Source organism: Heterodontus francisci, unplaced genomic scaffold (assembly GCF_036365525.1).
Source record: "Heterodontus francisci isolate sHetFra1 unplaced genomic scaffold, sHetFra1.hap1 HAP1_SCAFFOLD_278, whole genome shotgun sequence".
Lineage (NCBI taxonomy): Eukaryota > Metazoa > Chordata > Chondrichthyes > Heterodontiformes > Heterodontidae > Heterodontus > Heterodontus francisci.
In genome coordinates, this window is record NW_027141343.1 from 643,989 (window position 1) to 654,014 (window position 10,026).

Consider the following 10,026-nt stretch of genomic DNA (forward strand, 5'->3'; position numbering starts at 1 on the left):
CGCCTCTTCCAAACAGCCCCCAACTCCCCCTGAACTTGCTCCGTAGTCAATGCTGATCTCTGATCCCCTCTGCGGACAGGCTCTCAAAGCAATGTGCTGCTGGAAGGAGACTGCTGTTTACTCTCTTACCCCGGGGCTCTAAGCCTCCATTCCCGTCTGTTTCAAACAAACTTCTTCCGCTCACTAATTAAATGACGCAGAAGGACACGGCTGGAGGAGGCGCATCGCGCATGCTCTTCTTTCCCCACTCATTGACAAAAAAAATAAATTGGAATAAAAGCAAAATACTGCGGATGCTGGAAATCTGAAATAAAAACAAGAAATGCTGGAACCACTCAGCAGGTCTGGCAGTATCTGTGAAAAGTGAAGCAGAGTTAACGTTTCGGGTCAGTGACCCTTCATCGGAACTGACAAAAATAAACTGGAACTTTCCCCAGTTCAGTTTTCTCCGAGTTCGAGCAAAGGAACTGGGGCTGTGTGGAAAGGTCAGAGAACGTTTCAAGCTGGGGGATTACCCCTTTCTGAAGCTCAGTTTGAGATCATTCCCTGCAGTGTGTTTGCTCTTCATTCACCCGTCTTCTCAAAGCAATCCTCCGAGGGAGTCGCTGTGTTTGCTGCGATCGCGCAGCAGTTAATATCTGACAGTAACAGTCCCAGATTAATGTCATCACATTGAAACTGTCCCTCACTGACAGTCATATCGAACGGTGTGAGCTGAGAGATTACAGAGATCAACAGGGTCAAGAGCGTTAAATTTGGAACATTGTTCACCTCACTCTCTAACTGTTACCCAGAGTCTAGGAATAATAATGTGTCTGTTTCTGATACAATATCAATTAGAAATGAGACTGCACCGTCTGTCTCCCACGAATCTTTCAAGATAAAATGAGGCTTCCAGGTCAGCCTGCAACTGCTGATGGGGATCTCTCTCTCTCTCTCACTTATTCACTTTCAGCTCTGTCTCTAGTGCTCTATAAAAACGTGGGAGCCAGTTATTGGGTGTGATATGGACACACGAATAGAAAATGCACTATTGACACTCCCTCTCTAATGCTGTACATATGTTTGGGATACCATTATTTAGGATGATATGTATGCACTTTATTGTGTTACTAATACTGTCTCTGATGATACATAAGAATATGTAATACAGTGTGATACAACACACTGTTACGAATGGTCGGACTGATTCTCTCTCTCTCTCTGTGGTGCTGTATATGAAAAGGGGATAATGTTAGTGAGCATCATAGAATCATAGAATCATAGAAGGTTTAAGGCAGAGAAAGAGACCACTTGGCCCATCATCGGATGTGGCAGCCGAAAAACAGTGAGCGTAAAGGAATGGCAGGGGGCTTCAATCTCGAGAGTGCACCTCCTGTGCTATGTGGGAGTTCCTGGTTGCTTCCCGTGTCCTGGAGAACCATTTACCGGTCATCACCTCGTAGCAGATGTAATGTACAACAATACTCCGCTCTCGTTGATTGAAGTCTATGCCCCGGTTCAATGCAGCGAGCGGCTCTCCGTCTTCCAGCATCTCCCACTGCTGCTGGCGACATCCAGGCCGGTCATCCAAGGCAGTGACTTCAACGGCATCATCGATGCACCTGGATGATCCGGCAGAGACGACAGCAAACTGGATGCTATGTCCAGATTCTTAATAGAAACAGTAAAAGATGCCAAACTGCATGACGTCTTCAGCAAACCTGCAGACAGAGCGCAGCATAGATACACATGGTCAAGAACGGACGGGTCTGCCCATTCCAGGATTGACTTCCTATTTGTGTCCCGTGTTTTCACGGTCAGATCCACCGATGTCAAGCCGGTGTTCTTCTCCAAGCATTGCCTTTTCCTGGCTGACTTTCACTTCCAGGATGACCAGCGGGTTGGCAGCGGGATATGGAAGGTCAATGCTACACTGCTAACCCCAGAGAATGTTGAGGAACTCAAAAGGGATTACAAAGGTTGGAGGACTGTGAAACCCCACCTTTGAGTCTCCAGTTCAGTGGTGGGAAGCGATCAAGGAGAACATCAAGAGGTTCTTTATCTTCAAAGGGTTCAGAGGGCGAGAGAGAGAGACAGATGGAAATGTCACGACTCCAGAAAAGTATGCAAAATCTGCTCTGGCTTCAGTCGATGGGGGTCAAGGTCAAGGAGGACCTTCATGAGGTGAAGAGCCAGCAGGCCTCGCTCTTTGCGACAGAGGCCTCCAAGATCATCTTCCAGTCCAGAGTCCGCTCCATTGAGCAGGATGAGATGTGCTCGTGTTACTTCTTCCAAAAGGTACACAGAGAGAGCTCTGTTATCAGCAGCCTGAAGGAAGAGGATGGCTCGGTAACGTCTTCACAGTCCGACATACTAAGGATCAGCAAATCCTTTTTTGCTCGGCTGTATGACGCGAAGCCCACAGACAGCAGAGCCTCCCAGTCCTTCCTGTCATCTATCACAGAGGTCTTAGATGACACCAGGAGGGAGAGACTGGCAAACCGCTAATTATGGATGAGCTGACTAAGGCCGTCAAATCCTTCGAGATAAGTAAAACTCCTGGAAGCGACGGCTTACCGGTTGAGTTGTATTTGGTCCTGTGGGACTGGGTCGGCCCGGACCTGCTGGAAGTATACGACAGTATGCTCCTAGCCGGCAGCATGTCAGAATCCATGAGGAAAGGCATCATCACCCTCATCAACAAGGGGAAGGAGGAGAGGGCAGAAATCAGAAATTGGCGGCCCATCTCACTGCTTAATGTAGACTACAAGATACTGTCAAAAGTCATAGCCAGTCGAGTCAAGTCTGCTCTGGAGTTGGTGATCCACCCAGATCAGACCTGTACTTTACCCACTCAGGGACACGATCACCCACATACGGGACAGGAGGGTGGACACCTGCCTCATCAGCCTAGACCAGGAGAAGGCTTTTGACAGGATATCACACACCTACATGATGGACGTACTTTCGAAAATGGGGTTTGGGGAGGGAATCTGCAATTGGATCAAACTGCTCTCCACAAACATCAGTAGCACAGTCTCAATCAATGGGTGGGAATCAGAAAGTTTCCCGATCCAATCTGGAGTCAGACAGGGTTGTCCTCTCTCCACTGTCTTGTTTATCTGCTGTATTGAACCCTTTGCTGAGTCTATTAGGAAGGATGCGAGCATAAGAGGGGTGACAATCCCAGACAGTGGAGACACTCAGGTGAAAACCTCCCTGTACATGGATGACGTCGCGGCCTTCTGCTCGAACCCGCTGTCTGTGCGCAGACTGATGAGCATCTGCGACCAGTTCGCACTGGCCTTGGGAGCCAACGTTAACCACGCAAGAGAGAGGCCATGTTCTTTGGGAACTGGGCTGACCGATCCTTTGTCCCCTTCACCGTCAGGTCAGACTACCTGAAGGTGCTGGGGATATGGTTCTGAAGGGCCGCGGCATGCACCAAAACCTGGAAGGAGCGAGTCGCCAGGGTACAACACAAGCTGAGCATGTGGGAGCAGCAACTCTCTCCATTTTTGGTAAGAACCTGGTCATCAGGTGCGAGGCGCTCACGTTGTTGCTGGAAGTGGCACAGGTCTGGCCCATACCCCATTCCTGTGCTGTGGCGATCACCCGAGTCATTTTCCGCTTCATCTCTGGATCCAAAATGGACCGGGTCCAAAGGAACACGATGTTCAAACCTCTGGATAAGGGCGGGCATAATGTAACCAATATCACCCTCATCCTGATGACTACCTTCGTGTGCGGCTGCATCAAGCTGTGTGCAGATCCCCAATACGCCAACACCAAGTGTCACTATGTGCTGAGATTCTGTCTGTCCCCAGTGTTGAGAAGGAAGGGCCTGGTCTCATTGCCGTGGAACGCTCCATCTAGTTGGACTGTGCCGTACCACCAATCCTTCGTGGAACAGTTTCTGCGGAAAACACCTTTGACCACCAATCCATCAGGCAGTGGACTTCACGGAATGTCCGCAAGGCCCTACGAGAAATGGAGATGGTGGATCCTGTCGGATGGTTACCCGAGCAGACTGCCAAATCATTTGGCGGAATGCCTCATCACCAGAACTTTCAAACAAGCACCAAGGTGTAGCTTGGCTGGTGGTGAGAAGAGCCCTCCCCGTCAGATCCTTTCTGCACGCCCGAAGTCTCACCCCCTCCGCACAATGCCCTCGAAGTGGCTGTGGTGGGGATGAGATGGTTGCCCAGCTTCTTCTGGAATGTGTCTTTGCAAAGCAGGTGTGGAAAGAGATGCATTGGTTTTTGTCGAGGTTCATCCCAAGCAGCTCTGTAACACAGGGGTCTGTGCTCTGCGGGCTGTTCCCAGGGACACACACCGAGATAACCACAACTGCTGCTGGAGGACTATCAATTCGGTGAAAGACACTCTTTGGTCTGCCCAAAATTTGGTAGTCTTCCAGCGCAAAGAGTTGTCCACGACCGAATGTTGCAGACTGGCACACTCCAAGGTCCAGGACTACGTGTTGAGGGACGCACTAAAGCTTGGGGCAGCCGCAGCAAAGGCTCAATGGGGAAACACCACCATGTAAGCTCCCCCCACCAAGCTGAACTGAGGGGCTGGATCCATGGAAAACCCCTCAAACTGGAGCAGGAAAATTTTCATTTGCCATAAAATGTACATGGCATGAAAAATGAAATGGAAGGGTTGTGAGGCAACTCACTCCTGTATTGAAGGAAACTGACCTCCTTTGCACTGTTAGTATTTTTTGACTTGGTGCTGTTTGGAACTGTTTTGTAATGTATTTTTTACAGATCTTTATGAATAAAGTATATTTTGGAAATAAAAAAAACATTTGTGCAAGTCAGTGTTGTCAATTGCGGCTGCTTGAGCTCTGTGTTTGGAACTTGAGCAGCAGCTGGAGACACTGCTGTGCATTCATGAGGAGAGTTACATGGAAAGCATGCTCATAGATGTGGTCACCCCACAGCTTAAGAGTACGCAGGGAGAGAGGGAATGGGTGACCGCAATGCAGTCAAAAAGAATCAGGCAGGAAGTGCAGGACACCCCGAGTGCATCTCACTCTCCAACAGGTATTCTGTTCTGAATACGGAGGACAGTGATGCTTCACCAGGGGAGTGCAGCCAGATCCAAGTCCATGGCACCATGGGTGACTCAGCTGCAAAGGTGGGTACAGGGAAGATTGGAAAAGCCATAGTGATAGATGATTCAATAGTGAAGGGAACAATCAGCTGTTTCTGTGGTCACAGACGTGAATCCAGGAATGGTGTGTTGCCTCCCTGGTGCCAGGGTCAAGGATGTCATTGAGCAGTTACAGAGCATCCTGAAGGGTGAGGGTGAACAGCCAGCATTTGTGGTCCACATCGGAACCAACAACATCGGTAGAAATAAGGATGTTGTCCTGCAGTCAGAATTTATGAAGCTTGGTAAGAAATTAGCAAGCAGGGCCTCAAAAGTAGTAATCTCCGGTTTATTCCCAGTGCCACGCGCAAGTGAGTACAGGAATAAAAGGATAAGACAGATGAACGTCTGTCTGGAAAGATGGTGCAGGAGGGAGGGCTTTAGATTCTTGGGACAGGTCGCATGGATTGCAGTTGAACAGAGCCTGGACAGAGTTCCTTGCGGGACATTTTGCTAGTGCTGTTGGCGAGGGTTTAAACTCATTTAGCAGGGGGATGGGAACCGGAAGGTAGAGTCAGATGGGACAAAATCAGAAATGAAAATGGAAGGCAGAAAATTAATGGATGAGTCTGGAAGAAAGAGGAAACAAAGGTTAGAAAATTTAAAAAGAGTTTGGCAGTGCTCAAGCATATCTATTTCAATGCAAGGAGTATAGAAAATAAAGCAGATGAGCTGAGGGCACAAATAGACATGTGGCAGTATGATATCACAGCTATTACAGAAACATGGCTTAAGGAGGGACAGGAATGGCAGCTCAACATTCCTGGTTACAGGGTTTTCAGATGTGATAGGGAGGGGGATAAGAAAGGAGAGGGGGGGGGGTGGCAGTTTTGCTCAAAGTAACTATTACAGCTGTGAAGACGGATGATATGTTGTAAGGTTTATCAAATGAGGCCGTATAGATTGAGCTGAGGAACAAAAAAGGGGCAATCACCCTGCTGAGAGTGTGCTATAGACCCCCAAACAGGAGATAGAAGAGCAGATATGTAGGCAAATCTCTGAGAAGTGCAAGAACAATAGAGCAGTAATAGTAGGGGATTTTAACCACCCCAACATGAACTGGGATACTTTTAGTGTGAAAGAAATTGAGGGAGCAGAATTCTTGAGGTGCATTCAGGAGAACTTATTTAGCCAATATGTAGCAAGTCCAACAAGAGAGGGTGCAGTTTTAGATGTAGTTTTTGGAAATGAAGATAGGCAGGTGGAAGGAGTGGCAGTGGGAGAGCATTTTGGTGGTAGTGATCATAATTCAGTCAGTTTTAACATAATTATGTAAAGGACAAGGATAGAACAGGTGTTAAAGTTCTCAGTTGGGGCAAGGACAACTTTACTAAGCTGAGGAGTGAGTTAGCAAAAGTGGACTGGAAACAGCTACTTGAACGTAAATCAATGTCAGAGCAGTGGGAAGCACTCAAAGGGGAGATTCCAGGGGTTCAGAGTCAATATGTTCCCACAAAGAAAAAGGGTGGGAAGGCCAAATCGCGAGCCCCATGGATTTTATAAGGTGGTATTATAAGGCAGTAACGGAAAGCTTATGCCCGACTCAGAGAACTCAATACCACTGAAAGCCGAGAGGTGTATCGAATGTGGAGGGGGGAAATCAACATTGAAATTAGGAAAGCTAAGAGAGGGCATGAAAGAATATTGGCAATCAAAATCAAGGTTCGCACAAAGATGTTTTATCAATACATTAACAGAAAAAGGATAACTTTGGAAAGAGTAGGGCCCAAAAAAAATCATGAAGGTAAACTATGTGTAGGGGCAGAAGATGTTGGCACTGTTCTTAATAAATATTTTGCATCTGTCTTCACAAAAGAGGGGGATGATGCAGATATTGGAGTTAAGGAAGAAGGGGATGAAGTATTGGATGTGATCAAAAGAGGGAGAGAGGACATATTAGTGACAGGACATACAAATAGCATATTTGTAAGTTGATAAATCACTAAGGATGGATGAAATGTACCCCACGCTGTTAAAAGAAGCAAGAGAGGAAACAGCGGAATGTTTGACCATCGTTTTCCAGACCTCACTGGATACAGGTGTGATGCTGGAGGATTGGAAGACTGCGAACATTGTACCTCTGTTTAAAAAGGGAGTGAGGGATAGACCGAATAATTACAGGACAGTCAGTCTAACCTCAGTAGTGGGCAAATTATTGGAATCTATTCTGAGTGATAGGATAAAATGTCACTTTGAAAGGCACAGATTAATCAAGGATAGTCAGCATGGATTTGTTAAGGGAAGATCTTGTCTGCCCAACTTGATTGAAACTTTGAAGAATTAACAAGGAAAATAGATGAGGGTAGTGCAGTTTATGATGTAGTCTACATGGATGTAAATGTAGGGGGCATGATCAAGAAGTTTGCAGATGACACAAAGATTGGCTGTGTGGTAAATAGCAAGGAGGATAGCTGTGGGCTGCAGGAAGATCTTCATGGTCTGGTCAGATGCACAGAAAAATGACAAATGGAATTCAATCCAGAGAAGTGTGAGGTGATGCATTTGGGGAGGTCAAACAAGGCAAAGGAATACACGATTAAGAGGAAAATGTTGAGAGGTGTAGAGAAAGTGAGGTACCTTGGAGCAAATGTCCACAGATCCCTGAAGGTGGCAGGACAGGTCGATAAGGTGGTAAGAAGACAATATGGAATCCATTCCTTTATTAGCTGAGGTATAGAATATAAGAGCAGGGAGGTTATGCTGGAACCGTATAAATCATTAGTCAGGCCACAACTTGAGTACTGTGTGCAGTTCTGATCACCTCATTACAGAAAGGATGTAATTGCACTAGAGAGGGTACAGAGGAGATTGACGAGGATGTTGCCGGGACTGGAAAAATGCAGCTTTGAGGAAAGATTGGATAGGCTGGGGCTATTCTCCTTGGCACAGAGAAGGCTGAGGGGAGATCTGACTGGCATGTACAAAATTTGTGGAGTCTGGATAGAATTGAAGTGAAGGGCCTGTTTACCTTAGCAAAGAGATCAGTGACTAGGGGAATAGATTCAAAGTGATTGGCAGAAAGATCACAGGGGAGATGAGGAAAAGACTTTTTAGCCAGAGGGTGATGGGGGTCTGGTGGAATTGATACTGTATTTTAGTTTGATATTGCATCACTTTTTAGAATGGTATGTAATGTTTATATCAATCTACATTGATGGAATTGATTCTGTCTCTTTCAATTTCACAGTGTGGGCGATGTCTGAACTGGTATCTAATTTGTGTCTCAGCTTACAATATCTTTCAGCACCTTTGAAACATTCACTGCAATGATTGTTGTACTTGTATGTAACTTGTATCTCAGGGTACACTATGGGGATGTTTAAACATCCTTAATAATGAATGGGTGTGAGCTTTGGGTATGATATTTAATTTAAATCTCAGGGTACATCACTAGGTTAGATTCTGTGCCATTCAATCAGTAGCGTGTGCCAATTCTATCTGATATTTAATTGCTAGCTCAGTCTGCATTATATTTGACAGGCAGAGAGATCTGGGCGTCCAGGTCCACAGGTCACTGAAAGTGGCAACGCAGGTGGATTAGGTAGTCAAGAACGCATATGGCATGCTTTCCTTCATCAGTCGGGGCAAAGACTATAAAAATAGGCAAGTCATGCTGCAGCTGTACAGAACTTTAGTTCGGACACACTGAGAATATTGCATGCAATTCTGGTCGCGACACAACCAGAAGGACGTGGAGGCTTTGGAGAGGGTACAGAAGAGGTTTACCAGGATGTTGCCTGGTCTGGAGGGCATTAGCTATGAGGAGAGGTTGGATAAACCCGGATTGTTTTCACTGGAACGACGGAGGTGGAGGGGCGACATGATAGAGGTTGACAAAGTTATGAGCGGCATGGACAGAGTGGATAGTCAGAATCTTTCTCCCTGGGTGGAAGAGTCAGTTACTAGGGGACAGAGGTTTAAAGTGCGAGGGGCAAAGTTTAGAGGGATGTGCAAGGCAAGTTCTTTACACAGAGGGTGGTGAGTGCCTGGAACTTGCAGCCGGGGGAAGTGGTGGAAGCAGGTACGATAGCGACGTTTAAGAGGCATCTTGACAAATACATGAATAGGATGGGTATAGAGGGATACGGACCCCAGAAGTGCAGAAGGTTTTAGTTTAGGCAGGCATCAAGATCGGCGCAGGCTTGGAGGGCCGAATGGCCTGTTCCTGTGCTGTACTGTTCTTTGTTCTTTGTTAGATTGACACATTGCATTTCAATCTGCTAGTGGGTGTGATTTTGACGTGGGATTGAAGTATCTGACTGTCAGTGGGACTCAATCGGGGTGAAATGGAAAACACTTCTTTCTCTCCTGCTTTGTCTGGTTGTTGGATTGAAAATGTGTCTCTGGAACTTGGGATCAATGTGAGCCTGACTACTTCTGCAGTCTGAGACCAGGGAACTGATGAACTATCTATACCTCTGCACTCTGAGTGATAATGTAACTACTGTGTGTGAGAGGAGTTGGCTGCACTGTTCCTTGTGCCTCGAGTGCAGCAACCATCACATTCATCACAATATCTTCAAGTATTTGCCTGTATGAAGAAAAAAATATATCTGATAACTCAAGAACAGATGCGGTGCATGACATCAAAGAGGTCAATTTAATTTCTCAATCAATAATCATTAAGAACATCCACAAATGAAAACCGGTGTCATTATCTGCCTCCACTGAAGTACTGAAGCTCCCAGCTCCTGCATCGCAAGTGTTCTGGGCAGATCCATCCAGATAAAACACTGCACTGGGATCGTCCCAACTGCTCTATGCTCTACATATATTTCCAGCCACCCTGCTTCACATGCAAAAATTTTTTTTAAATGAAGCTCGATATGTATATCCCTCGATTCCTTTCTCCACATACAATTGTTCATTTGTTCCACCTCCCCT